This window comes from Mesoplodon densirostris, chromosome 10 (assembly GCF_025265405.1).
Source record: "Mesoplodon densirostris isolate mMesDen1 chromosome 10, mMesDen1 primary haplotype, whole genome shotgun sequence".
Taxonomy (NCBI): domain Eukaryota; kingdom Metazoa; phylum Chordata; class Mammalia; order Artiodactyla; family Ziphiidae; genus Mesoplodon; species Mesoplodon densirostris.
The window spans coordinates 108,691,280-108,701,803 of record NC_082670.1 but is presented as its reverse complement, the minus strand read 5'-3'; the positions used below and the strand labels follow the sequence as shown (position 1 = coordinate 108,701,803).

The 10,524-nt window shown below is 49.4% G+C and overlaps 1 protein-coding gene across 1 annotated transcript in view; it reads left to right on the top strand.

Moving 5' to 3' along the window:
• Nucleotides 1-75: 75 nt before the first annotated feature.
• The window catches only part of CNBP (CCHC-type zinc finger nucleic acid binding protein), a 53,498-nt gene continuing 43,049 nt past the window's right edge, over nt 76-10,524 (top strand). Inside the window, exon 1 of the mRNA XM_060109627.1 lies at nt 76-298. The gene's annotated coding sequence lies outside the window, so the exon portion shown is untranslated. The remainder of the gene's footprint in view (nt 299-10,524) is intronic.

Below are 10,524 nucleotides of genomic sequence, written 5' to 3'. Positions count from 1 at the left end.
TCTGCCCACCCCCCTCACATCCGCTCCGGGTGCGAACTGCTTGGTACTTGGTTAACTTTCAGGGATATGACTAGAGTGAAAGGTCGGCGCGGCAACGTCAACTTGCTCTTTAAATCTGTGGGTATTTATCGAGCACCTACTGGATGCGCCGCCTGGCGCTGGGGGAGGGAAAGGACGCGAAGGAGAGACGGACGTCGCCCAGGGTTACCTCCACGGACCTGGGAAGACACCCCGAGGCCAAGGTGAGGACTTGCGCGACACCGAGACGGAGTCCCCTGGCCCGAGGGGAGGAGTCCAGGTAAGCCAGGGCGCGGGCGGTGCCCAAGGTGCGGGGAGCGTGGACCGCAACGCGCTGGGACCCCGATGCGCAGGGGCCCGCCTCTGCAGTCCGGCTTTGCAGAAGCTGGGGCCCGGGGCCGTGGGGGCGGGGGTCTTGCGCCAATGTGAAATTGTCAAGAGCCAGAAAGATGTGCAAAATCTTCAACCAGTAACCCCACCCCTTCCTTATCCGGAGGAAATCATCCAAAGGAAGAGAATCAAGTTGCTCACTGCAGCAGTTTGCAGCAAGATAACTGGAAACACCCTAAATGCCCAGCAGTAAGGGGATGATTAAGGGGATTGTGGTGCATCCATCGGATGAAATATTCCACAACCTTATAAAGGGATATTTCTGAGGACTTGGGAGGCAGTATCCAAACTTCTTAAACAAAATGAGACGTTAAAAGGGAAAAGCAGGGTGTAAAAGTGTTCATAATTAAGGTGAAATAAGTATGCCTCATGGTTAAAAGCCAGAAAAGGACCCCAGAGTTTTTCGTTGTTGTGTTAAGACCGTGAAGTACAGATAAAGTGTGTTGAGATAAATATCCTTTTATATTATGATATTAATTCTATAGAACTATATACCAAGAGCAATTTTTATAATACCTCATTTTTATAATGAGAATTGTGGGTTGTGAGTCCAGCTTTCTGTATAAGCTAATACGTAATTGTAGGGTTTTTATTATTTTTTAACTGTAATATACATTCTTTTTTAAAGAAATATTTGCAAGGTTTATCCATATTACAGCATGTATCAGTACTTCATTCCTTTTTAAAAAAATTTTTAGTTATTATTTATTTTGGACCCGGGGCCCCCTGCCCTGGGAGTGCGGAGTCTTACCCAATGGACCACTAGGGAAGTCCCTGTAATATACATTCTTCATGATACTTGCTGAGTCCTTTGTAGAAACACAGGATACTGAAAGTACAGGAGAAATTAGGGAATCTGAATAAGATTAGTAGGTTGTACCAATATCAATATCCTGCTTGTGGTATTTTTTTTTATTAACTTTACTCGTTTTGAAAAATTGAGATATAATCCACATACCTTAAAATTCACCCTTTTTAAGTGTACACTTCAATGGTTCTTAGTATATTCAAACAGCTGAGGGCTTCCCTGGTGGCGCAGTGGTTGAGAGTCCACCTGCCGATGCAGGGGACGCAGGTTCGTGCCCCGGTCCGGAAGGATCCCGCATGCCGCGGAGCCATGGCCCCTGGGCCTGCGCGTCCAGAGCCTGTGCTCCGCAATGGGAGGGGCCACAGCGGTGAGGGGCCCACGTGCCGCAAAAACAAACAAACAAACAGTTGAGCCTGCATCACCACTACTTCCAGAACATTCTCATGGAGAATCCTGAATGGAGAAATCTGTCTCCATTACTAGTCATTCACCATCCCTCACTCCCCGCCCCAGCCATTGATCTACTTTCTGTCTCTGTGGATTTGCCTGTTCTGGGTATTTCATGTAAATAGAGTCATACAATGTGGCCTTTTGTGTGTCTGCTTCTTTCACTTAGCATAGTGTTTTCAAGGTTCATGTCACAGCATCAATCAGTATTTCATTCTTTTTTATTGCTGAATTATATTGCATTTATGAATATATATATATATATATATATATACACACACACACACATTTTGTTTATTTAACATTCATCAGTTAATGGACACTTGGGCTGTTTCCACTTTTTGACTCTTGTGAATAATGCTGCTGTGAATACTGGTGTACAAGCTTTTGTGTGACACATGTTTTCATTTCTCTTGAGCATATAAGAGTAGAAATGCTGGTCATATGATAACCCTGTTTAACTTTTTGCAAAACTGCCTGGTTTCCAAAGCATCTGCCCCACTTTATTTTCCCACTAGCAGTGTATTGAAGTTTCCAATTTCTCCACATCCTCAGTAACATTTATTGACTTTTTGATTATAGCCATTCTAGTGGGCTTCTCATTGCAGTGGCTTCTCTTGCTGCGGAGCACGGGCTCTAGGAGCGTGGGCTTCAGTAGTTGTGGTGTGTGGGCTCAGTAGTTGTGGCTCTCGGGCTGTAGAGCGCAGGCTCACTAGTTGTGGTGCACGGGCTTAGTTGCTCTGAATGTGGGATCTTCCCGGACCAGGGCTTGAACCCGTGTCCCCTGCATTGGCAGGCGGATTCTTAACCATTGTGCCACCAGGGAAGACCCGCAAGTATCTTTTTGAATTAGAGTTTTCGTCTTTTCCTGATATATGCTCAGGATGGGTATTGCTGGATCATATGGTAGTTCTATTTTTATTTTTTATTTTTTTTAAGGAACCTGCATACTGTTCTCTATAGTGGTTACACCAATTTACATTCCTACCCACACTGTAGGAGAGTTCCTTTTTCTCCACATCCTCTCCAGAATTTATTATTTGTAAACTTTTTGATGATGGCCATTCTGACTGGTGTGAGGTGATACCTCACTGTGGTTTTGATTTGCATTTCTCTAACGATTAGCAATGTTGAGCATCTTTTCATGTGCCTGTTGGCCATCTGGGTATCTTCTTTGTAGAAATGTCTATTTAGGTCTTCTGCCCATATTTTGATTGAGTTGTTTGGTTTTTTTATATTGAGCTGTATCGGACAGCACAGTTTTATATTATCTTCCAAAGATTTTAAATTTGCCTTTCACATTTAAGTTCTGACTTAAGTCATAAATTTTTTTTTGTATGGTGTGAGGTAAGGAGTCAATTTCATTTTTTTCCATTTGGATAATCAATTGCCTAACATTTTATTGAATAATCCTTTCTTTCCATACTGATTTGCAATGCCATTTTTGCCCCATATCAAACTTCCATTTATATTCTGTTTGTATGTTATCTATCAAAGGCCATCTCTGTGCGTCTGTTTCTGGGCTTCCTATTCTGTATCATTGTCAGTCTGTCTATCCCTGTGTCAATTCTGTACTGCGTTAATCATCATAGTCAGGATAAGCGTTGATGTTAGTATCTAGGAAGGCGAGTCCTTCCATCTTATTCTCAGAGCATGTCTTGCCTCTGCTTGTTCCATAGACAAACCATGGGATTTTTTTTTTTTTTTTTTTGTGGTACGCGGGCCTCTCACTGTTGTGGCCTCTCCCATTGCGGAGCACAGGCTCCGGACGCTCAGGCTCAGCGGCCACGGCTCACGGGCCCAGCCGCTCCGCGGCATGTGGGATCTTCCCGGACCGGGGCACGAACCCGTGTCCCCTGCATCGGCAGGCGGACTCTCAACCACTGCGCCACCAGGGAAGCCCCAAACCATGGGATTTTAATTAGAATTGAATTAAATCAGGCTTCCCTGGTGGCGCAGTGGTTAAGAATCCACCTGCCAATGCAGGGGACACGGGTTCGTGCCCTGGTCTGGGAAGATCCCACATGCTGCGGAGCAACTAAGCCCATGCACCACAACTACTGAGCCCGCGAGCCACAACTACTGAGCCCGCATGCCACAACTACTGAAGCCTGTGCACCTAGAGCCTGTGCTCCGCAGCAAGAGAAGCCACTGCAGTAAGCACACACACTGCAATGAGGAGTAGCCCCCACTCACTGCAACTAGAGAAAGCCCGTGCACAGCAACGAAGACCCAACACAGCCAAAAATAAATAAAGTAAAAAATAAATTAATTAAAAAAAATAAAGGTAACCTTGGTACTTGCATTTCCCCCATTGTCTCTGACAGGTGCCAGGTACTGTGTTATGGGCTGCACGAGCTTTCTAATTTAATTCTCACAATCTCCATTTTCCAAGTTCACTGAAGCTGACAGAATTTGATGATTTGACAAAAGTTGCCTGGGGGAGGCAGCGGAAGAGCCAAAGTTTGAACCCAAGTCTGTCTGACTGCAAGTTTTTTTTTTTTAAAGATGTATTTATTATTTTTAAATTTTATTTATTTTTGGCTGCGTCGGGTCTTAGTTGTGGTGCGTGGGCTTCTCTCTAGTTGTGGCATGCGGGTTTCTCTTCTCTAGTTGTGGCGTGCAGGCTTCAGGGCGCGTGGGCTCTGTAGTTGTGGTGCGGGGGTTCCAGAACGCGTGGGCTCTGTAGTTTGTGGCACGTGAGCTCTCTCGTTGAGGCACCCGAGCTCAGTAGCTGTGGCGCATGGGCTTAGTTGCCCTGCGGCACGTGGGATCTTAGTTCCCTGACCAGGGATCGAACCTGTGTCTCCTGCATTGCAAGGTGGATTCTTTACCACTGGACCACCAGGGAAGTCCCCACACCTCTAGTTTTAATGCACCAAAGCTTCTTCCTCTCAGGCATTTAGCTGTTTCCAGTTTCTCCACACGTAAACGACATTGTGATAAACATCTCTGGTATACATTTTGCCCCCGTTTCCAGAAAGTTCATGTCAGTTTTACTTCCCCAGCTAGTTCTAGTGTCAGCATTTACCAATCAGTGCCCCCGTTGAACAACCAGCAAAAGAAACTGACATTTCCACAGCCGCTTCTTTGCGCCAGACGGAATGCTAACTCATTCTCTCACGCTATCTCATTTGATCGTCACAACAACACCAGCAAAAACTGAAGCTCAGAGAGGTACATTCATTTGCTCAAGATCACACAGCAAGCTAGGGACACAAAGCAGCCAGAGGGTTAACAACTTCTTAAAAGCTTCCAGGACTTCCCTGGTGGTCCAATGGTTAAGACTCCGTGCTTCCACTGCGGGGGGCACGGGTTCAATCCCTGGTCAGGGAACTAAGATCCTGCATGCTGTGAGGTGCGGTCCCCCCCACCCCCCAAAAAAAATGTAGAAAAGCTTCCAGAGGATTCCCTTCACACTGGGAATAAAATCCAGACTCCTCCCCGTGGCCTGTGAGGCCCTAACACCCTGCATCCTGCCTCACTCTCCTGCCATGGTCCCCTCCAGCCTCTCTGGGATTCTTCTTGTTCCTCCAGCTCTCCATGACCCTGCCCTGTGGGCAAGGCCTCTGCCCAGCCAGTCCCCCACAGCTTTTATGTGCCTGTTGCTCTCCTGCTGTGGTCAGCTGAAAGGCCACCTGCTCAGAGAGGCGTTCCTGACTTCTGTGGCTAAAGTACCACCGCCTCTCTTTTCCACGATCTTGTTTTATTTTCTTCATGGCAATTTATCACTGTCCGAATTGATCATTTGTTGGCCTGTCGTATTAGTCAAGATTCTCCAAAAAGACAGAAATAGTAGGATGTGTATGTTTGTGTGTGTGTGTATATATAGAGGCAGAGAGACAGAGAGGTGGAGATTTACTGTAAGGAATTGCCTCATGCAGTTATGGGAGTGGGCAGGTCCTGAGACCTGCAGGGTGAGTCGGCACTGTGAGCCCCAGCAGAGCCAATGATTAAGTTCTGGTCCGAGTCCAAAGGGCTGAGGAGTAGGAGAGCTGAGTAGTGGTTTCTGTCTGAAGACTGGCAGACTCAAGACTCAGGAAGAGCTGATGTTTCAGTTTGAGTCCAAAGGCAGGAAAAAAGCTGATATCTTAGTTTGAAAGGCCGTTAGGCAGGTTTAGTTCCCTCTCATTCAGTTTTTTTTGTTTGTTTGTTTTACTCAGGCCCTCAGCTGTTTGGGTGAGGCCCACCCACATTGGGGAGGGCAGTTTGCTTTACTCAGTCTAGTGGTTTAAATGTAATCTCATCCAAAAACACCCTCACAGAAATACCCAGGGTAATGTTTGACCAGATATCTGGGTGCCCCATGGCCCAGTCAAGTTGACACATAAAGTTAACCATCACACTTGTTTACTGTCATCTCTCCACCTTCAGCTGCTAAGGCAGCTCCTTGTCTGGCATATTCCTGACATCTGGCACATAATAAGTGGTCAGTAAATAGCAGTGGGATGAATGAATGACAGAGCCCAGACTCCAGCCCTGCTCTGAGCGATCCCATGTTGATTCCTTTTCTACAATAAGACATTCCTTCACGTTGATCACTGCTGGTTCACTGAGAAGAAAAACGTAACATCTGCAGTCCAATCAGTGTCCGCTCGGCACGCAAATGCAGGGTGTTCTTTTTGTGTGGTGAGAGAGCCCCGGACTGGGCGTGTCAGGCAACTCAGCTTCTTGTGGCTTCTCAGTTCCCAAGCAACAGAATTAACACCCATCCTGCTCTTCTCTGGGTGTGTGGCTGTAAGCCTGATAGGCCTGCAGCAAAGCTTCGAGGTTCCCCAGAGACAGTTTTCCTGTCACTGCCAAGTAGGAGGAGAAGCAGTCCTCTGCAGGCTCCCACCCTCCAGGAGGGGTGGCGGGGCTGGATTGTTTATTAGTGACTCACCAGGAGCGGGTGACAGTGAATAGAAAGGGTTGAGCACATCTCCACCCGCCAGCAGACTGGAGGACAGTGACAGAATAGTGACAGCTCAGTGAACCAACAGGGGTGCCTGTGCTGAGCTCTCCGAGCCCTACACCCAGCCCACGGGGCCCACCAACCTTGTACGTGGTTCTGCGGATTTTGTAGTCAGAAAGGCCCCAGAGCAAGTCTGCCTTTGCATGAACAGCTAAAATACACACGCATGGTATCGTGGAGTGTACACAAGTCACACTGTGTGACTAAGGCGGGGACACATTTCATGTGCAGGGGCCTGGTACTGGCATTCCCCTGGAGGGTGACCCTGGTGCAGCTTGTAAAGGGCCTGTGACTTGGCAACCCCCAGGAAGTTCAGCCCTGGGGCGACATGCATGTAGTTAACAGTACGGAACAGGACACTTCAAATGGCTAAGATGGTAAATTTTATGCTACGTGCTTTTTGCCACAATAAAAAATAAAAAAACATCTACTTCTTATCTCACAGTTTGTGTGGCTAGGAATCTGGGCCCAGCTCAGCCGGGTCCTGTGCTTCAGGCTCTCTCACGAGGCTGCACAGGGGCTGGGGTCTCATCTGAAGGCTGGGGAAAGGTCTTCCAAAATTGCATCACTGTTGGCAGGATTCAGTTCCTTGTGTGCCACTGGCCCGAGGGCCTCTGTCGTTCAATGGCTTTGGCCAGACGCTGCCCTCGGCCCCTTGCCATGCGGTCCTCTCCACATGTCGGCTCACTTCCTTAGAGTGTGCAAACCAGGAGGGCAATAGAGCGAGTCTCCTAGTGAGATGGAAGTCAGAATTTTTTGTAATCTAGCTACAGATGTGACCTCACATCACTTTTGTCATGTCCTACTTGGTAGAATCAAGTAATCAGGTCCAGCCCACGTTCAGAGAGGGCTTTGCACGGGGTTTGCACAGCAGCTCACCCGGCAGACCTCCGCACCTCTGCCAAGGGTACCACCCAGTTGCCTCACCCAGAGACCGAGATCCATCCTCAACACCTCCCTTCCCCCGTCCCCACATCCAGTCCATCCGCGTGCTTCTCTCTCTCTCCAGCAAATACATCCAGAGTTCCTGCTTATGGACCAGGCTGTGTTCGTGGCTTCTGGATCAGCGATAACCTGGACAGGCAGGCTCCCTGCCCTCCTCGTGCCCGCAGGCTTGTTGAGGCGGTAGTTTTAAACTTGTTTCCTTAGTTGTAAAGTTAATTTAAAATGGAATTGGGTGAATGAGGACCAAGTGAACTAACATGAAGTAATATGCTTCGAGCAGTGTCTGGCACACAGTAAATTCTCAACAGGTCCTAGCTGTGATTGTCGGAGAAAGTGAGAAAAGTTGTAAATGAGAACAAAAGAGGAGGCTGGAGGAGAGGACAGCGTGGCCTCCTCTCCCTGGTGGGCAGGGAAAGCTTCTCTGAGGAGCCACGTCTTGCACGAAGCCAGAGGGATGAGAAGGAACTAGCCAGGCAAGCATCCCGGGACAGAGCGGGTGGTGCAGAGGCAAAGGGGGTGCCGGTCTGGACTTTGGTGGTGGAGGTGGAGAGAGAGAAAAGAGGGCCCTCGCAGATCTATTTCAGAAGTAGACATGACATGGTGTGCTGGGGTGAGTGAAGCAAGGGGAAGGAAGGAACCAGAGGATGCTGTGTTTCTCACTCTAATTATCCTGTATCACCTACCGCAGTGCTGAAGCCGGGAACGCCACCGGTTTGGGGAAGGGGGGGATTCCCAGTGGAGAGGCCCAACAGCCATTTCCCGTGGTGGCTTGAATCCACCCTGCCTCTCTCTCCCCACTGCCACCCCCGGTCCACGCGCCAGCCTGTCTGTCTGGGCTTCTGCAGTCACCTCCGCCCTGTTTCACTCCTGGTCCTTCCTCGCTCTGCAGCTCCAGTGGCCTCACCTACACGAACCTTCTCCAGTCACTCCCTGGCTAGCAAATTGTCGCTTAGTCGAAGAGTTCAATAGATGCCTATTGGCTTATGGATTTATGAGTTGTTGGAGTCAGGAGGGGCCTCAGCCGTCCCTACTTGAGCTCCTCAGTCAAGTGGTCTTCCTGCTTCCACAGTCCTCACTCCCTGCTCCGTCCTTACCAGAGGCAGTACATGGTGTGTGGTGATGGGGGCCAGGCCTTTGGAGTCAAGTGGAACCTGCATCCAGTTCAGTTAAGTTACTTAAGTTCTGGGGACCCTAGACATTTTGTCTCTGGGAAGAACAAAGTTTCCTGTTTAATTAGTGTGTTGGGGGTCTCCAGGACCACCCTCAGCTTCAGTGATTTGCTAGGAGGACTCATACAACTCAGAAAAACTGTTAAACTCGTGGTTACAGTTCATTATAGCAGAAGAATAGAGATAAAAATCAGCAAAGGAGGGACCTTGGAAGTGGCGGTGCAGTGGTTAAGAATCCGCTTGTCAATGCAGGAGACACGGGTTCGAGCCCTGGTCCAGGAAGATCTCACGTGCGGTGGAGCAACTAAGCCTGTGCACCACAACTACTGAGCCCCCCTGGTCCACACGCCAGCCTGTCTCTCTGGGCTTCTGCAGTTGCCTCCGCCCTGTTTTACTCCTGGTTCTCCCTCACTCTGCAGCTAGAGTGGCCTCACCCACACAAAACTACTCTGGTCACTCCCTGGCTAGCAAGTGGTCACTTAGTCGAAGAGTTCAATAGATGCCTATTGACGTATGGAGCACGCCTAGAGCCCGTGCTCCGCAACAAGAGAAGCCACTGCAGCGAGAAGCCTGTGCACCGCAATGAAAAGTAACCCCCACGTGCCGCAAGTAGAGAAAGCCCACGCGCAGCGACGAAGACCCAACGCAGCCAAAAATAAATAACTAGATTTATAAAATCAGCAAAGGAAAAAATGTACAGAGCGGGGTCCAGGGGCAACCAAGTGAGAGTGTCTGGGTGTCCTCACCCAGAGGAGACCTGCAGACAGCACTTAGTTTTCCCAGCGACCATGTGTGACAATATGCACAAAACGTGGCCAACCAGGGAAGTTCATCTGAGCCTCAGAGTTTGAGGTTTTTTTGGAGGGCCAGTCTCGTAGGCAGGGAGCAACCCCATGACTGACCACAGGTATTTGGTCTCCACTACCACCCCCCAACCACGTCGAACTAAAACAGTGTGGCCCAAGGCCCCAGGCAAATAAAAATAAGCATTCACCATAAATCGCATTGTTAGCATTAGCTGTCTGGCGTGGCCCCAGACTCCAGGTACACAAAGGTACTCTTACCAGGCGGGATATACCAAGAGTCTATAGGTTAACTCCCAGGAGCCAGTCAAGGGCAGTGCTTTCCATGGAATGTGCGGGGTTTGGGCTACCCAAGCCTGCTGAGTTATCCCTTTACTGCATACTTGATCTGAACACTTACCATGTGTACCAGCCAGGGTCCAGCCAGGAAAACTGAAACCACTGTAGGTATTTCGAACTGACAGAATTTAATACAAGGAGTTGGTCTCCCAGGTGATTGAAGAGCTGGGAAGCCACGCAGGAGGCAGGGAACCCAGAAACCAGCAGCAGCAACGGGGAGACTTCTGCTGCCCCAGGACAAGGGGTGGTGTTGCCTGAGCCCAGAGGCTGACTCAGGTGTGGGGCTGCCTGCTGGGCGCTGGGGCACAGAGGGAGAGCTGTCGGCAGGTGCCAGACGACAGAGGAGGGTCAGCTCCCACCCTACCCCCTGCCAGGGAGAAGAGGAGAAGAACCCTGGTTTCTCCTTCCTCCTGCCTGCCCAGTCCCCACTGGCATCTCCCATTGGCTGGACCCAGCCGTGAGCAAGGCGGGGGTTCCCCAGGAAATGACTCAGACACCATTTACTTAAGGCCTGTTCTAAGGTGCCTGACAATGTGCCAGCCATGGTCACCCACCCCACCCCACCCCATGTGGCCCTGCCCGAGAACTGCCCTGCAAGCAGATATCGCCTCTGCATTACAGGGATGAGGACGTTTAGGGACTCAGATAAAG